The sequence below is a fragment of the Mustela nigripes genome, chromosome 14 (genome assembly GCF_022355385.1).
Source record: "Mustela nigripes isolate SB6536 chromosome 14, MUSNIG.SB6536, whole genome shotgun sequence".
Taxonomy (NCBI): domain Eukaryota; kingdom Metazoa; phylum Chordata; class Mammalia; order Carnivora; family Mustelidae; genus Mustela; species Mustela nigripes.
The window spans coordinates 88,505,088-88,524,921 of NC_081570.1; the positions used below are offsets into that span (position 1 = coordinate 88,505,088).

At 34.3% G+C, this 19,834-nt stretch overlaps 1 protein-coding gene across 1 annotated transcript in view; it reads left to right on the forward strand.

The window, feature by feature from the left end:
- The window catches only part of LOC132001214 (pancreatic alpha-amylase), a 41,047-nt gene that overhangs the window by 505 nt on the left and 20,708 nt on the right, over nucleotides 1-19,834 (forward strand). The gene's annotated exons all lie outside the window — the stretch shown is intronic.

Below are 19,834 nucleotides of genomic sequence, written 5' to 3' on the forward strand. Positions count from 1 at the left end.
GCTTGAGGGAATTTGTATCTTGCCCTAATTTAGTGTTTTATTTTGGTGCCCCCAAATCGATCAGCTTATCACCTAAGGTTGTAAATGTTTCCCTTACAGAATCTGTTATCTTAGTGAAATTACCTTCATCTATGTGTTAAGGAAACTGATATATTTAATTCTTATTAATACTGTCCTGTGAGTATATAATAATAACTTCACCAGAATCAATGCCCAAAGACTTGGTCTTTGTTGGAATGTTGTTGTGAATCACAGCTTTTTCCTCAAAGCATTGTAAAAGTAAGGAAAAGGGAATTTTAATGATAGAATTTAGAAGTATGGAGAAGTGAACCCTAGGACATGCTCAGTTTTAGATGTCAGGTATATGAAGAAGAGGTAGAAGCCAAATGAAGGTATCTCAGATAGGAAGGGGTGGTGAAATGTAGCAGATCTGTTCTTGACAGATTTCTTCTTGACAAACTGATTGGATGAATGGAAGAAATGAGAAGAGGTATTAAAGAGAATTGTTGAGAAGAAGTTAATATAGTGAGAATTTTGAACAACTGTGTTGGAGAGTCTTGCTCTTAGAGGGATGGAGAAATGGACTGTTAATGCAGGGGGATGTAGTAGCAAGCTTTTTTGTTTTGTTTTGTTTTATAAAGATTGAAGATACAGCAGGTTTGTGTGGATTAATCCAGTAGGACTAATCCAGCAGAGGAAAAGACAAATATGATGCAGGAGGGAGAAGGAGGAGCTATAAATACAGTATACAAATGAAGTTAGTTTTAAAGATGGACGTGTAAACATAATAGCAGTGGGAGAAAGGTAGATTATGAAGGTCCAGATATTTGTAGTTTGCTAGATATATAGGAGGAGCATGTAAAAGTTGTATTATATTTTTTTGGTGAAATAGGAAGCAAGGTCACAGAGGGAAAGAATATTGGATTGAGGAAAGAAAAAGGTATAAAATAGATACTTCGGGAAGTGGCAGAGTGAATAGATTATTGGAAAGATGGCTAGGTAGTACTTAAGGAGGTCAGTTGAAGTCTGTTAATTTAAATGAGACTAGTCAAATGATTCTGTATTTTCAATTATGTTTAGCCTTGGTGCTATCATTGAGTAGACAAGAGTTGAATTTAATGAAAGTTGTGATTTTCCTAGATGAATACAACAAAGTGGGAGAAAGGAAAAGGTGTTGGTATATTCAAGGGAATGATTATAAAGAAAAGACAGAGATCTGGGTAAAGAGCAAAGTGAGAAAATGAAGGTTGAGAAATAATAGGAAAGTGGTATGATCAATTATAGATTACAGTATGATTGAAGATACGTTGAGTTATTTACTAGAGGTGGGAAGTAGAAGTTGGGGAGGTTGAAATAACCGAATAAAGTAATAAGTTGACAAAGGCATAGAGAATACAGTAATTAGTGACTGTAAGTTCTAGGATCTAAATATGGTAGTTGAGTGAAAACAGGGTCATGGAAAGAGATGAATTAAAGAAGTTAAGAAACTTGAATATTAAAAGGATCATCTAAGGGATTTCAAAATTACCATGACAAGAATAGTGAGCCAAGCAAGATCTAAGTAAAACTATTCCGTAGAACATGTGATCTTGTTAGATATGCAAAACGTAATATTTTAAAACGTAAATTTATAAAACTCTTGAGTCCCCATCTTTCTATAGTGACAGGAAATTCAGCCTAAATTTACTGAAAACTAGTATATTACTAGTTTATTATAATAGTATATATACCAGTATAGTATACATAGTATAGTATATACTATATATACATAATATATATATACCAGTATAGTATACATGGTATATATTACTAGTATACTAGTTATATATACTAGTATAAAACTAGTATATTACAGTGGTTTAATAGGTGTAGATTCTGACATCACATCTTGTTTCTAAGGTTTAATTGCTTTATGGCCTTGGGTAGGTTCTGTCAGTTTCCATGGAGATAATAAATACTTGTCATAGTGTTGTAAAGTTGATTTGATGAATATAAAATACTTATAAAACAAGTCTGGTGTGTGTGTGTATGTAAATGTGTGTGTGTATGTGTGTGTGTGTGTGTTTATAGTCAAGTTTTCAATAAATACTAAGTCTTGTAGTGGTTGTGGTGGTTCTCAACTCACACCAATTACAGGTGATACAAAGATTTTGATATCTTAGACAAGACTTCAATCATCTACCCTCTGTGATGACCAGCACCTCTCTCTTCTGAGAGAGGAAAAATTGCCTCGATTATTCAAGGTTCTTCTTGCTGTTCTAAGAATTAAATTTATGTGAGACATACTCCTAATTTCTTAACCTTAAGTTAGCTTTAATACTGAATATTTTCCCAGTTCACGTGAACTGGAAATTCACTTTTTTTTTTTTTATTTTGAGAATTTTTATGAATACAAAATTACGTAAGTGCTTAATTTCTTTAAGCCAATCAGATAGAACTCTTTTACAAATTAATTTTAGCAATTCTAACTGGTGGTAGAAAATGCTGTATAGCCACAATGGACACATAGTGACAGATGCAGAAACCTTACTTTTATTAATATTTGAGGAGAAAAGGGGCAAGGGAACCCTTTTGCAGTTTCATTTTTTAGGAAGACCTACTTTCTTCTTTTTTCCTTTACTTAGTTGCGGAGATTCAGAGATTCAGAGATAAAAGATTTATAACTTTAAGAGACAGAAAGAATGTAAGCTCCCCCCCCCCCAAGAATTATAGGGTAATTGCTATTAAGAATTTTCTTTCCTTAAGTACAGGACAGTTCTGTTTCAGTATCCTAGTTATTTTATAATACCTATAAGCATTTTGAGAGGAATAGGTGAGGTTTTGGGATTGGTAGAGATGGCAGGCAGGGTTGGGGGGGGGGGGTTGCTTCTAGAGTTGTATTTCTGGTTTTGCAGATATTGGCAGGCAAAGTTGTTGCTAATTCCCAGAAAGAACTGAATTACAGCCTGAATATCAAGAGACTGATTAGCCTTTTTAACTAAACTTGCCAATTTAGATGAGGGAGATTTCCAAATAAAGTAGGAATCAGAAGATTTATATCTTTGTTAAAACAAAAAGAAAAAGAAAAGAAAAAGTCTATATAAATCATTTTAACAAAAGCCTTCTTTCTTCACAATTCAATCTTGGCTTCTTTAGCCCCTGAATATCAGCCTTCAGCTGTTGAATTGTAGGAGGGCCAGAAAAAATTATGGTCATCTGTTTTCTTTGGTAGTGGGGAGGATGTGAATGGCTACTAGTCTTTCCAATTTCTCTTTGGGGGATCTTCTAAAAGTGGAGGTAAAATTGGGCTTTATAAGACTAGCTGCTATCCAAGGGACATGAAATTTTTTCCCTCCTGGGTTTGGGGTGGGAGGAGTGGATCCAGTGTACATCTGCAAAGGACATGACATAAGAATGCCTAAAGCTGGCATAGCCTGATTGCAGAGCTTTAGAAAGTAGGAGTTTTGAAAAATAGCAAAGTGAGCCTCATCACATGTCTTCAGTGGTTCTGTTATACTCACTTCATGAGTTTTAGCATTTATGTGAGTAACCTACATACTTTGACTCTAGCAGATAGGCTAGAGTGCTCTCTGTAAATCTTATAAGGAAAGGTAAGTTAAAACAGGTGGACAGAGCTGGTTTTTAAGAAGAATTTAACTTGGATGTGGATATCAGTTTTTGTCTTAGTCTAACTTCTGTTCTTTCACTTTTTTAAGGGAGTCCCTAGGTCCCTAACCCTAGTAAGTATACTAATAAGATAATTGACAGCTCTGTATAAGGATTTTTTTTCCTTTGAAATGTAACCAGTTTAAAAGATTTATTGTCTGACCGTTGATGAGTAGAATCTTACTATTTTTTTTTTTTTAAATACTGTATTTATTTGAGAGAGAGAGCACAAGGAGGGAAGGTAAGGATAGAGGGAGAGGGAGAAGCGGGCTTCCTGCTGAGCAGGGAGCCCAATACAGGGCTCAGTCCCAGAACCCTGGGATTGTGACCTAAGCTGAAAGCAGATGCTTAACCAACTGAGCCAGGTGTCCAGGATCTTACTAATTTTAAAGCAACTCAAACAAATAAGCATTTTTATGGAAAGACACAGAGAAACATTCTAGGCTTAGGCCATGGATGCAAGTGGCATCCCTGGGGAGGGCATAGATGATGCAGTCCCCATGATCTAAAAGTTTATTCCCAGAAGTAGTGTAAGAAAGCAGATGCTTTTGTTACATAGGCAGTAAGGATGCTTCAGTGAAAACAGTGTCATTGGTCGCCCACAAAAACTTGAAATGCCTCCAGTCATAGACCTACTAATCTGTGACACCAGGCAGGTGCTACTGAAAATGGGGCACTTCAGCACTAACAAAGCACAAAGGTTAAGAGCACAAAAATCCCTTATGGACTACAGCCTGTTATGACTTACTGTTCTGAGGGTTGTCATGGCTAGATAGAGAATGCCACTAGCAACTTTGTCTTAGAACCCCACTCTTAACTTGGCTACCAAGGTATACCCCAGTAAGTGCTTTGTCTGCATAGTGGAGACCAGAGAGAATAAAGCAAGTTCTCAAGACAAAAGGAAAGCCCTTATCCAGATCTTATGTGTGAGACCCACAGCAAAGTTTTTCGAAACATATGCCAGTCTGTTGAGAACCATGAACTCAACAGTCTATAATGTTAGTTTGAATAGCAGGCTTATAAGGGCCTATACTGGTATTTCCCTATAATAATTCCCTTTTATAACAACACAAAAGATAAAATTAGTGACCATCTCTGGGAGGAAAGAGAGTACTCTACCGAATTTATCAGAGATGCTGAGCCCATGGAACTCTTTCCAAAAATATTTTCTCCTAATCCAGATTTAGAAAAAAAAAAAAGGACCATCACCCCTCTTGCTTCACCAGATCTTACAGACATTTTCCAGGAGGCTGACGTGGTAAGAAATCTTACCTTTGCTAGCTGTTTGTCAGATGTCCCAGAATTTCTCAGCTATAGCAATCACAGGGTGAATAATATTTAGCCAGTTAAAGTTTATCCTGCCAACTAGCTAACTATTGAGGAAGAAAAAATTTGCTTCAAGATTCTTCTAATTGGTCTAAGAATTAAATTGACATGAAACAGATTAGCAGTAGGAAAAACAAATTATAATTAAATGTACATGGAGGCCTAATAATGGCATTGAGTCTCAAATGTCCAAGTCCTATGCTTTTATGCATTTTAAGCAGATGTTGCCAGGTGAACTGCAGAGACCCTGGACCCTGGGTCCTCAACCTAGCCCATCCTGAAGGAGTCACCAAAAGTTCTCTATCTTGAGAAAAGATTCAAGGACACACTCAACACAGTAGATAAGTGACATAACTGGGGAAGTTTATTAAAGTGAAAAGCACTCTAGAGATAGGAGAGCAAGTGAGCTCGAGAGCGAGAGCGAGCGTGTGTGAGCCCTATGTGCTCTGAAGATTGGGTTTCTGTCTTTATTGACAGTTGTTAACTAGAGGGTAGAATATTTATTACCCAATTTGGTCAGGGGTTTGCTGTCTTGGTATCCATCATCTTGGACCTTTCTGGTTTGATCAGGTTTCTTGTGGAATGGTGCCAGGATAGGCCTCTGACTTTCCTAGCTGCTTTGTTAGAACCTAACTTCCTCTTCGAACAGGAAGAGACATTTATCAACAAGGAATTTAAAAGATAAAGAAAACTTAGAATTTGGGCTGTAATTGTAAATTACTAAAAGTAGTAAGACTTATTTATACAACTTTTTTACCTCTGAATTCCCCATCTCATGATAAGGATATCTCAGGGAGAGTACCTTTCACATGGGAGATTTATTTCCTGCTTTGTGGAGACAAGGTGGGGAAGGGAAGAGCATTCTTAATAATTAGTACATCAGAGTGACACATTTGGGACTACCTGTCCTTGGCCCCCACACTTCCGTGCCACAATTAGACCATGAGAGTTTGACAAGTGTAAGAGTGTTGGTGTCTAAGAATTAACCTGTTTGTGGATAATGCCATTCCACTCTGTTTCATAAATTGAGGATATGACCCAAATAGGTTCAATCAGAAGAATTTCCAGTTCTTGTACAGATTTCTTTCTTTCTTTCTTTTTTTTTTTTTTTTAACTAGGTAGGACTATTCCTGGAGCTGCTAATAACTATTATCCTGATAATTGTGATGATAGTTCACTTTCAGTTAGTTGTTTTTTTTGTTGTTGTTGTTGTTATTGTTTTAAATTCATACTGGAGAAGTACTAATAATTTAAACCTGTAGCAAAAGCCTGAACAGCTAGTGTGTCATGGAATTTTTTAGTTACTTGAAATGAAACAAGCTTGAAATAAGTACATTTTCCATTTGCTGGACGGATTTGGCACTCTACAGACTAACTGTGGGTCATAGATGTCATCCTTAAGGACTGAAGTTTCATATAAACCCCATGAAGTGAGAGTTTAAAGGCCTTCTCCAAAGGAAAAGCAGAGAGCTATGAAATCAAGAGAGAAAGTAGGTGCTACACAGCCAAAACCAAATGTTTTACTACAGGTTATGATATATAAAACTCGTATTTCCACATGGTAGTTTTCCACTTATGCCTTCTACAGAGGCTGGGAATAGTATGAGGCAAGTGAGACAAATATGGTATAAAATTAAAGGAGTCACTCAGACTAATGTAAGTCTCTTCATCCCAATTTAGTAGCATGAATAGAATCAACATAAACCTGATTAGGTAAATCAAACAAAAGGCCGTAGTAGTTCAGTTTACTGCTTTAGATGATTTGGAAAGTATTTGCTATGCAAATGAGACTCCTTTAAAATCAGTATCAAGAGATAAGGCTTTTAAAAGAAGTAAGTAAGGGAATATATTAAGAACCTGAAATTCAAAAGGCACTGTACTGAGTGCTTGGAGCAATTTGATCTTAACCACTTTTTAAGAAGAGAGCACTTCCCATTATGAGTAATGGAGAAGGTTTTGTTTTTCCTAATAAGCTTCAGCTGTAAATTAATAAGATACTTTTTTATATCTATACTTATCAATGCTTATAAAACAAAAAGTATTGACCTTAGTATGATTGTTAGGAGAGATGAGAGCCACCCACATATGTTAGGCACATAAGAGAACTGATGATCTCAGGAGGAATAGTGTACTCCAAAAACTTAAGCTACTCTCTATATATGCTACTCTGACATTTCCGGAAAGCAAACTGTTGTTAACGGTAGGGCATTCATGTAAAGGCCAGTAGGGAATCTAAAATAAACAGCTCAAACTCACCAAGTTTTGGGGGGGAAAAAAAAAAAGTCCTGGGAAAGGGAGATTCTGTATCCCAACAAGCATAAGCTTCAATACCTTGGTGTGAAGCGAGGGGATTAAACAAAAACAAAACTTTAGAACATCTGTGATTGAAAGGGGTTCTATCCAAAAACTGCAACAATGAGAAAAGGGGCATTTAACTACACAAGAAATTTTAATTTTTCCAAATAACAATACAGCACTGACACCTGGATATTTGTAAATCTTAAGAATTCAAGAAAGTCTGAGTAAGAAATTAATTTATTGTTTGAAATTTCTCAGAGCTTAGAAAAAAGATACACAAAATATTAAATTACTTACGGAGACATTTAATATGCTGCTATGTAAGAAAAGGGTGGAAAGGAAAGTTTGAGGTTTGAATTGCACAGTTTTGTATATATTGTACATTTCTTTTAAAAAGTTATTTGAAGAATATTTTGATAAAATGTTAACATCTGTTAAATCTGGATCTTGGGACATGGGGCCTGTCATTTTTTTTTTTCTTTTACATTTTGCTGTATGACATATATCACAACTTGAATGAAAATAAAATAGTGGAACACCTCTAACCTAGTGTTTTGCAGCTGTTTTCATATTGTCCTCCCCAAAGGAACGTTTTTAGAATTTTTTTGACAATTGCTGTACATGAAATTTTAATATCGTAATATACTTTTTGATTTTGAAATATATATGTACCTGTCTTTATGGATAAAAATTGGAAGATTTTCTATCCTTTCCAAGAACTAAAAAAGAACACATGATACCATAAAACATTAACAAGTTCAAAACCTTAAGAGATCATATAATTTTCCCTGACCTTAGTTGATAAATTAGGTATCAGTAAAGAAAGATTTGAAAAATGCTTAAATTTCTGAATATTAAACAATATTTCTAAATAACATGGGTCAAGGCAGAATTCTGAGGAGAAATTAGATGGTATTTGAACTGAATGAAAGTGAAAATCGATCAGATATTTGTGGAATACACTAAAGGAGTGTTTAAAGGGAATTTGTTTATATTAGAAAAGAAGAAAAATCCAGATTGATGATTCATCTTTCTGCGTTAAGGAGCTGGAGAAAGAAGAGCAAAGTAAACACAGAGAAGCAGATAAAGGAAGTAAAAATAAGCATTAATCAGTGAATTTGTAAGCAGAACAATAGAAAATATTGTAAACAAAGCTAGTTCCTAAAAAGACCAGTAGCATTGAAAAGGTTCTAGCCAAATTGCAAAGAAAAAACACCCCCAGAGCTGTAAGAAAATATTTGGAGTATTTTGAACAAATTTATTTCTGCAAATTTCCAACTTTGATGAAATGGGTCAGTATCATAAAAGAGACAAACTACTAAAGCTGTTTGAGAAGTAAGTAACCTGAATGATCCTACATCCACTTAATACATTTACTTTGTAGTTAAAAATGTTCCTTTCTTTCTTTCAAAGAAAACATAAGGCATAGATAGTGTTACTGGGTTAATTTTGCTAAATGTTAAATGAAACCAACAATTCTGTACGACATATACAAATTCATTTTATGAGTTCTGTACTACCCTGATGCTAAAAGAAGATATAAGAAAACTATGTTACACTATTTCTCATGAGAGTAAATATAAAAATCATCATCAAAATATTAAAGAAGATAAATCAAGCACTACGTGGAAAGTATTTTAAATCATGAAATGCAGTTTATCTTGGAAAATGCAGGCTAATCCAACCTTTGAAAATCAACTATAATCCATATCAATAGACCAAAGAAGAAAAAGCATATACTCATCTTAATGAATGAAAGCATTTGATAAAATTAAACGTTCCTAATAAAAAGTAATAGAGAAGAGCTTTCCTTAATCTGGCAAATAGTGTTTACAAAACTTACTACTACCCTAGTGGTTAAAAAACTGAATATTTTATTCCAAGATTGAGAACAAGTTAAGAAAGTAGATACCAATTCCTTCTTTTCAACATCTACTAACAGCCAGTGCATAAAACAAAAAAAAGAAAAGCCATACAAATTGGAAATGAAGAAGTAAAATTGTCCTCATTCAGAGATGACATGATTGTTTATGTAGAAAATCCAAAGAATTAAGTCTCCTATAACTAATAAGTAAGGTAAGCAAGGTTGCAAGATTAAAAGTCAGTAAGTGGATATCAATTTTTTTTTCTAAAAAATAAACCATTTGCAGTAGTACCAAAACAAATAATAGAAGTCTACCAAAATGTGTACCGACCCTGATAACCCTTCACCACTTTTGATAATGACAGGTGAAGATCTAAATGAGAGAGATACTGTGTACATGAGTCAGAAGACTCATGATTTTTAAGGACATCAACTGTGCCAAATTGATTCATTACTATGAAAAAATCCTAGCAGTATATTGTGTTGATATTGCCAAGCTGATTTAAATTTCTTTGGAAAAGCAACAACTAGAATAGCCTGGGATGGGGTGTGGAAATGGGGTGACTTAGACTACCTAATTCTAAGACTTATTAGAAAGCTTGGATAATCAAGTTGTGGTATTGGCAAACATGGACACAGATCATTGGAACAGAAAAATCCAGGACTAGACCCACACATGTACCATAATTTTTGACAAAGGTGAGAAGGCAATTCAGTGGAGAAAAGATGGTCATTTCAACATATGATACTACAATAAATTGAACATCCGTGTGCTAAAAATTGAGAATAAAATCTCAGTATATTTTCTCATGAGAAAAATTTCTTCAAAAATGAGCCCTAGGCTAGGTATAAGGTGAAAAAGTATAGAATTCCTGGAAGAGGGGGGAACAAATAGGGTAAGTCTGCATGGCCTTACATAAACAAGTTCTTATATGCAACACTATAAAAAAATAAAGATAAATATGCCTTCATCAAATAAAAACCGTGTATTTTTCAGAAGACATAGCTAAGAAGATGAAAGTCACAGACTGGGAAAAATTTTTGCTAAGTATATATTTGAATTTTATCTGGAATATATAAAGAACTTTGAAAACTCAGAGAAAACAAATCCCCTGCCCCAAAAAAGGACAAAAAATTTGAATACTTTACCAAAGACTTAAAGATGGCAAATAAGCACATGAAAAGATGCACATCATTAGATCTTAGACAAATGTAAAATAGCCACAATAATGTATAGCACTACACACCTATTAGAATGGCTTAAAATGAATTTTGACAGTACCAACACTTGTCAAGAATGGAACACTACAGCTTGCAAACATTGCTAATTGAAGTACGAAATGGTCCAGCTGCTTAAAAAAACAGTTTCAAGAAGTTTGATATAAAGTGAAATATACAATTATATGGGACCTAGCTATCACACTTCCTGTTTAAGAGGAACAAAAAAGTATGGTCACCCGGAAAACAAACAAATGAAAAACAAAAAACCTTGTATGTGAAAGGATATTGGGAACATGACAGAGTAGGAAGCACCAGGAATTTATCTCCCCACACAGATGACAATTGGAGTAGTAGAATTTTTTTGATGTAACTATTTTGGAACTCTATTAAGGCCTTTCAGTTTAACAGGAAAAATCTTGGACAGTAAATTGAAGTTAATTTCATTCAAATTTAGCTCTTAACATAGTAGTAGCGACCCATTTCCCCACCTCAGCCATATAACAGGCCACTGTATATGTGTTCCTGGGACAGCTTACACACAGCTAGTGGGCGTCAAGATAGGCAAAAAGAACCTCCACCTCCAAATATTGGGAATCAGGCTGATGGCTGATTTCTGCTTTTGATCACAGGAGTGCAAAGAAGTGGGAAGCCATGGTTCTACTTCTTTCCATTATAAGCATACAAACCCACATCCTGTGAAGTGACTTCCAAGGGTATAAAAGGACTGACATCCCTTTTATTCCCCGTTTCTTTTCTTTTCTTTTCTTTTTTCTTTTTCTTTCCTTTTTTCTTTTCTCTCTTCCCCCCCCCCCCCCCCGCCCTTTTGGGATTCAGGCATTAAAGACCAGGGCATTCATAAACAACTGCATGTATGGGAAAAATGAGAAATTGACCATAAATGCCCAGGGAAAGATTCAAACAAGATCTGAGAAGGCCTTAGGTTTCATACTTCAGACTGATCCTTAGCACAGAGAGCGAAAAACAATCAAAAGCAAATGATAGGGTTGCCTGGGTGACTCAGTTAAGCATCTGACTTTTGATTTTTGGCTCAGGTCAGAATCTCAGGGTTTTGAGATTGAGCCCTGTGTCAGGCTCCACGCTGGGATTGGAGTTTGTTTAGGATTCTTCCTCTTCCTCTGCCCCTCCCCTGCTCATGTACAGGCACACATGGGCACATACACTTTCTCGGTCTCAAAAAACCCCAGCAAACCCCAGGGAGGAATTTATTTCTAGAATTAAGATATTGTAAAAATGTCATTTCAAAAAGCACAAACAAAACAGAAATGTATGATCCATTCAAAAGAGATACAAACTACCTGAAGTAGATGATGGCATTTACTAGACAAAGTCTTTAAAACAACTTAGATGATCAAAAGATTAAAGAATGATATCCAGAAAGCTAAAAAGCAAAAGAGTTCTAGAGATGAAAAATACAGTAAGTGAAATGAAAAAAAAAATCACTGTAGAGGCGTTCCAAGGAAGATTTGAATAGGCAGAAGAATCAACAAACATGAAGATAAGACAATGAAAATTATTAAGTCTGAAGAACAGAAGCAAAAAAGATTGAAAAAAAGTGAACAGAGCCTGAGGGACCTGTTGGACACCAACAAGAAGATGTATATACACTGTGGGAGTCCCAAAAAGAGAGAGATAGGGACAGAGAATATTTGAAAAAATAATGACTGAAAACTTCCTAAATCTGATGAAAATTTCAAATACAGAGATCCAGGAAGTTAAACAAATTGCCAGTAAGATGAACACAGAGACCCACATCAAGACACACTCTAATCAGACTTTCAAAAGACAAAAACAGAATCTTGAAAACTGTAAGAAGTGAACGGTCACAGGGGATACTGAGATTATCAGCAGATTTTTTTTTTCATCAAAAACTTTGGAAAACCAGAAGGCACTGAGTACAAAGTGCTAAATGGAAAAAACAAAGAACAAACAAAACAAAACAAAACAAAACAAAAAAGGGCAAAAAACCAAACCTGCTAACCAGGAATCCTGTATCTAGCAAAACCTTTCTTCAAAAGTGAGGGAAAAATTAATCACAAATGAAGTTTGAGAAAATTTGTTACCATCAGATCTGCTTTGGAAGAAATACTGAAAGGAGTCTTGCATAGTGAACTTAAAGGTCACTAGATAGTAATTCAAAGTTGTTTGAAGAAATGTGGCACTCAATAAAGGGAAATATATGGGCAATTATAAAAGTTAATATTGTAATAGTGGTTTATAACTTTACCAGTTTTCTACATGATTTGTGAGACTAATACATTTTTAAAACAATTATAAGCCAATATTGTGACTGTGACTAGTAACTCCACATGTTGTTTTCTACATAATTTGAGACTAATGACATTTAAAATAATTACTTATGTTTTGGGTTTTGGAGTACACAATATATGAAGATGTCCTTTGGGGGACTTAGACAATGAAATTAAGACAACTGTAAAGGCAGAGTTTTTGTCTGATACTGAAGAAGTGTTAATTTAGGATTGTTAAATGTAAACCCCATGATAACCACAAATAAAAGAGCTACAGAATAAACACAGAAGAAAATGAGAAAGTAAACACGTCACTACAAAAAAATCAACTCAACATAAGACTGTAAGGCAGGAATGAACAACAACAACAAAAAGCTATAGGACATACAGAAAACAGACAAATTGATAGGAGATCCTCACTTTAAGTAATTAAGTATAAATGAACTTAACTCTTTAGTCAAAACACAATTGCAAGAGTGTATAAAGACACCTGATTCAACTATATGATGTCTAAGAGAAACACTTTAGATTCAAAGACACAAAGGGATTTAAAGTGAAAGGACAGAAAAAAACTTAAAGGATGGGAAAAGATAATGCATGCAAATAGTAATCAAAAGAGAGCAGGAGTGACTTTACTTATACTGACAAAAGAGACCTTAAATTGAAAAGATTGCAAGAGACAAGAAGGATTTTAATAAAAGTTTAATAGAGCAAAATAATATATCTATAGATTATAAACTATAAACATTTATGTGCCTAAAGAATATGAATTGAATGAAATATGAAGCAAAACTGACAGAGTTGAAAGGTGAAATAGTTTTACAATAATACTTCAAAACTTAAGTACTCCTTTTATGATGATAGAATGAGACAGAAGATAAGGAAATAGAGGACTCACATAATAAACCAACTAATCTAACATATACAGAACACTACCTAAGAACAGCAGGATACACATTCTTCCCAAGTGCACATGAGATATTTTCCAGGGTAGACTTCATTATCAAACCACAAATTAAGTTTCAGTAAATTTATAGAAAGGGGCATACAAAGTATATTTGACTGCAGCAGGATTCAATTAGAAATCAATAACGGACAGTTGGAAAATTCATTTTACCATTGAAATTAGACAACATTCTTGAACAGTAGGTCAGTTGGTCAAAAAATAAATCACATGAGAAGTTAGAAAACCCTTAGAGACAACTGAAAACCCAAACAAGGTACTAGAACTATGGGATGCAGCAAAAGTGGTGCTAAGGGGAGAATTTATTGTTATAAATCATGCTAAAAAACAAAGTTCTCACACCAACAAGCAAACTCTATAACTTAAGGAACTAGAAAAAGAAAAATAATTAAATCCAAAGCTAGTAGAAGGAGGAAGTAATAAAAATTACAGATAAATGAAATAGAAAATAGAAAAAATAATAGAGAAAATCAGTGAAATCAAAAGTTGATTAGTTGAAAACATCAGCAAATTTGACATATTTATAACTGGATGTACTAATTAAAAAAATATTAAAATCGTAAGTTAAAGTGGGTACATTACTACAGATTCTACAAAAATAAAAAGGATTATAAGAGTATGATGAACAGTTGTACCCAAATTGAATAACTAGATGAAATGGACAAATTCCTAGAAATACAAAGCCTACTAAGAATAAATTACACACAAAAATAGAAATTCTGAATAGACCTATAACTAATAGGAAGATTGAATCAGTAATCAAAACTCTGACAATGAAAAGCCCTGGGACTGACAGCTTTACTAGTGAATTCTACAAAACATTTAAGGATGAAATAATACCAATCCTTCCCAGACTCATCCTAAAATTTGAAGAGCAGGCAACACTTCTTGGCTCATGCTGTGAAACTAACATTACCCTCATATCAAAGCCAGGAAAAAAAAAAAAAAAAAAACACTACAAGAGAAAAAATACAGACCAATATCCCTTGTGAACGTTGATGCAAACAAACCTTTCAACCAAATACTAGCAAACTGAATTCAGCAGCATATTATAAGGATTACACATCATGACCAAGTGGAATCTATTCTTGGAATGCAAGGATGGTTCAACATATGGAAATTTATCAATGTAATATAAACTATGAAAAGAAAGAACAGAAACTATATGGTCATTTAAATTGATACATAAAAAGCATTTCACACAATTTAATACATTTTCATGATAAAAACATTGAGTAAACTAGGAATAGAAGGAAAACTATCTCAACATAATAAAAGCTATATATGGATAACCCACAGTGAACATCATACACTGTGCTGAAAAGTAGGGAAAAGTTTTCCTGTACAATCAGGGACAAGTAAAAAAATTACCATTTTAATTATTTTCTGTTCAACCTAGTGCTGGAAATTGTAGCCAGAGGAGTTAGGAAAACAAACAAAAAGCATTCAAATTTAAAAGGAAGAAATGAAATTATCTCTGCTCACAGATGATAAGATTTTCAGCTTTATTGAGGTACAATTGAGAAATAAAATCTTAAGATAAAGTATACAACATGACTTAATATATACATATATTGTGGAAAGAATCTGCACCCCCCTATTTAGTTAATTAACGCATCTATCATTTGACATATTTACCTTTAAGGTTTCTCCGCAAAGTTCAATTACAGAGTAGTGGTATCACTTATAGTCTCCATGTTATACATTAGATCATCAAACCTTATTCATTTTATAGCTGAAAGTTTATACCCTTTATCAACCTTTTCTGTATTTATGCCACCCTTCAGTCCCTATTAAACACTTTTCTACTCTCTGACTATAGGTTTGACTTTTTCCCCTTTCTTTTTTAAATTCCACTTACAAGTGAAACAATGCAGTATTTTCCTTACTCTCTCTGGTTTATTTCACTTAGCATAATGCCCTTTCAAATACATCCATGTTGTCACAGATTACTGGGACTAGTGGATCATATGGTAATTCTGTTTTTACTTTTTTGAGGAAACTCTGTACTGTTTTCCATAGTGGTTGTATTTCTTTACATTCCCATATACAGTGTACAGGGTTCTCTTTTTCACATCTTTTCTAGCATTTATTATCTCGTCTTCATGATGATAACCATTCTAACAGGTGGGAGATATTAGCTCTCTGTGTTGTTGTTGTTTTTTAAGATTTTATTTATTTATTTGACAGAGATCACAAGTAGACAGGCAGGCAGAGAGAGAGGGAGAAGCAGGCTTCCTGCTGAGCAGAGAGCCCAGTGTGGGGCTTGATCCCAGGACCCTGAGATCATGACCTGAGCTGAAGGCAGAGGCTCAACCCACTGAGCCACCCAGGTGCCCTATTCTCTGTGGTTTTGATTTGCATTTCCTGATGATTAGTGATATTGAACACCTTTCATGAACCAGTTTCCTATTTGTATATCTTTTAAAAATGTCTATTTAGGCCTTTGTCCACTTTTTAATTAAGTTATTTATTTTATTGAGTTGTAAATATAATCTTATATGTAGAAAACGTTAAAGATTCCACCAAAAAACCATGTCAGAAAAAAACTTGTCAGAATAAATGAGTTCGGCAAAGTAGTAGCATGCAAAGACAACATGCATTTCTGTACACTAATGAACAATCTGAACAGGAAATTATGGAAAAAAATCTTTTATTATAGCATGAAAAAGAATAAAATACTTAGGAATCAACAATGAGGTGGGAAAATGTACAGTAAAACCTATAAAACATTGCTGAAAGATGTTAAAGAGATAATAAATTGAAACATTTCTGTTTTCATGGGTTGAAATACTTAGTTGAATCAAAATGTCAGTACATCCAAAGTAATCTACAGGTTTAGTGCAATCTCTATCAAAATCCCACTGACCTTGAAAAAAAAGAAAGAAAATTCTGTCCTGAAATTCATATCTCAAGGGACCCTGAATAGCCAAAGAATCTTGAGATAGAACAAAAACTAGAGGACTCACTTCTGGTTTCAAAACCTATTATAAGCCTATAATAATCAAAACATTGTGGTACTGGCATAAAGACAGACATATAAATCCATGGAATAGAATAAAATCCAGGATTATAGCCTCTCATATATGGTCAAATGATTCTTTTTTTTTTTTTTTTTTAAGATTTATCTTATTTGAGTGAGAGAGGGAGAGCAAGTGTGAGTGGGAGGGGCAGAGTGGAAAAAGTAGACTCCCAAGTAGACTCCTTGCTGAGCATGGAGCCTGATACAGGGCTGGATCCCAGGACCCCAAGATCACGATCTGAGCCAAAACCCAGAGTCAGATGCTTAACTGGCTGTGCCACCCAGGCACTCCTGGTCAAATGATGACAAGAATGATGCCAAAACCATTCAATGGGAAAGAGCAGTATTTTCAACAAATTGTGGTAGGAAAATCGGATAACCAAACATGAAAGATTTCATTTGCACCATTACCTAAGACTGTATACAAAAATTAATTCCAAATGGATCAAAAAAATCTAAATTTAAGAACTAAAAAACCTCTCAAAACAGAACTAAAGCTTCACAACATTGGATTTGACAGTGATTCATTACATAAGGCATTTATGTACTGCACACATTATACATTACCAAAGGCATGGGTAACAAGAAAAAATAGACAAATTGGACTTCACAAAAATTTTTAAAAATTTTTCATCAAAAGATGTATACAGAATGAGAGAATATATTTCAAATCCTAAAATCTGATAAGTGATTAATATTCAGAACATACAAAGAACACCTAAAATTCAACAACAAAAAAATCAACCTAATTCAAAAATTACTCTATTTTCTTTTCTGATAGAATCTGATAGTACTCATAGGGTTTCTTCACTTTTTAAAAATCTTAGTTTGAATATACTTAGTTTGTATATTGAGTAGACTTATCTCTAAAGATGTATAAATTATCAATATGCACAAATATATTACTTCACTATCAGGATGTCTATTACCAAAACAAACAAACAAACAAAAAAAAACAAGAAACAAGTGTTTTTGAGGATGTGGCAAAATTGAATCCTGTGCATTTTTGGTGGGAAGTTAAGATGGTATAGTTGCTGTCGGAAGTAGTGTGGCAGTTTTTAATAAAACAAAAATAGAATTACCATATGATTCAGCAATTCCACTTCTTGGTATATACCCAAAAGAACTGAAAGCAAATTCTCAAAGTAATTATTCATGCACCAATGTTCTTAACAGCATTATTCACAATAACCAAAAAGGTGGAAGAACAACAAGTGTACTTCAGCAGATAAATGGATAAGTCACATGTGGTAATATCCATATCCTTATGAGGGAATAATATTCAGCCTTTAAAAAGGAAAATTTGCCATATGTTACAATGAAGATAAACCTTGATGATATTATTATTGCTTGGGAAGTCTTTATATCTCCTTAATATCTGAAGGACAACTTTGCCAGATAGCATATTTTTAGCTATCAATTTTTATCTTTTAATGCTTTAAATATTTCATTTCATTCTCACCTGTCCTATAGTTTCTGCTGAAAAGTCCACTGATAGTTAAATGGGAGTTTTCTTGTAAATTACTTTCTTTTTTCCCCAGCTGCCTTTAGCATTCTTCATAAGTAATTTTTGACAGTTTTGTTATAAAGTGTCTTGGAAATGGTCTTTTTGCAGTGAAATAATAGGGTGTTCTAGCTTTGCAGACTTGTATATTCAGTTTCTTCCCCAGGTTTGGAAGGTTCACAGCTATTATATCTTTAACTCTCTGGCCCCTTCCCTCTCTTTTTCTAAGTACATTAATTACTCGATTTTCTTTTCTGATAGAATCTGATAGTTCTCATAGGGTTTCTTCACTTTTTAAAAATCTTAGTTTTCTCTCCTTTTCTGACTGAATCATTTCTAAAATCCTATCTGCCAACTCACTTATACTTTCTTCCTTCTTATCTGCTCTGTTACCTATGCTCTTCCATGCATTCTTTATTTCATTCTATGACTTCTTCAGCTCCAAAATTTGTTTTTGTTTGTTTCTTTTTAATTTCAGTTGTTTTGGTAGAGAACCCATTCTGTTCATTAATTTTATATGGAGTTCATTGAGTTGCCTTTCTTGGTTTTCTTGTAGCCCATTAAATTTCTTCATAAAATTTATTTTGAATTCTCTATCATTTTTATTTCAATATTTTGTGTCTTTGAGTTCAGTATATGGAGAATTAATTTCTTTTCATAATGTCATATTACCTTGATTTCTCATTGTGTCTGACAATATGTGTGTCTGATTTTACATTTGAAATAGCAAACACTTTTCTTACTTAAAAATTTGTGTTATTTGGTCATTACAGCTCAACAGACTAGCAATTAGAAAACTTTCTTTTGTAATCCATGAGGTGGCACTATAGCTCAAGTTTTTGTTTCTCCTATGGGTGTTTGTTCTTGGGTTGAAGTATGCAAAAACAGCTGGCAGGGAGTTGGGCTAGATGTGGATTTAGCATCTGGAACTTTGGGGGTATCCACAGTCCATTAGGTGGATCCTAGTGTAGGGAACTTCAAGAGATCTATGAATAGACCTACTGCTGAAATTCTGAAGCATACAGAAGGAAATTAAGTTCCTTCAGTGCCATTTAATATTCCTTATCTGCCTCCCCTTCTCTCTCCCTCCCCCAAGTCATGGAGGTCCCTCCTTAAAACTCTTGTGTTGCAAGTGAGAAACAAGCCCCTCCAGCTGCAACCCACATGCAGCTAGGTAGGGTGCCAGCTTCTTTCACTTAACACTTCCTCTGCCAGGGAAGTAGCTCCTTCTGTTGCCCAAAGCCCAAAGTGTTGCACTATAGCCCTGAAGAGGGAGCTGCCTCAGTGGGTTACTCTCTGTCCTCTGCCTCCGCTGCCATCTATCCCACTCTGATGTTGTGCCAGATGGAGCAGGTTCACCTGCTCCCTTGAATCCACAGTCCACTCTGAGATCCTATCCACTTACTTTTGGAGGCACAAGTAGATAGAAATTGGTATAATACAGAGAGGCACTTTAATACAGTTATAGGTGACTAATTAATTGTAAAAGAGGAGAGGAGAAAGGAATCACTCACAGTACCATGATGCTGACATCACAGTCAGTTTTTTTAGGTTATTATTTGTTCAATGTAAGTACTGCTTGTCTCATTCCTAGGTCATATATATATATATATATATATATATATATATATATATATATATATATAGCAATAAAATAAGAGAATTAGATTTAGATAGGAACAATATATTCTTAACTAAATGTAAAAATGTAAGAATAATATAT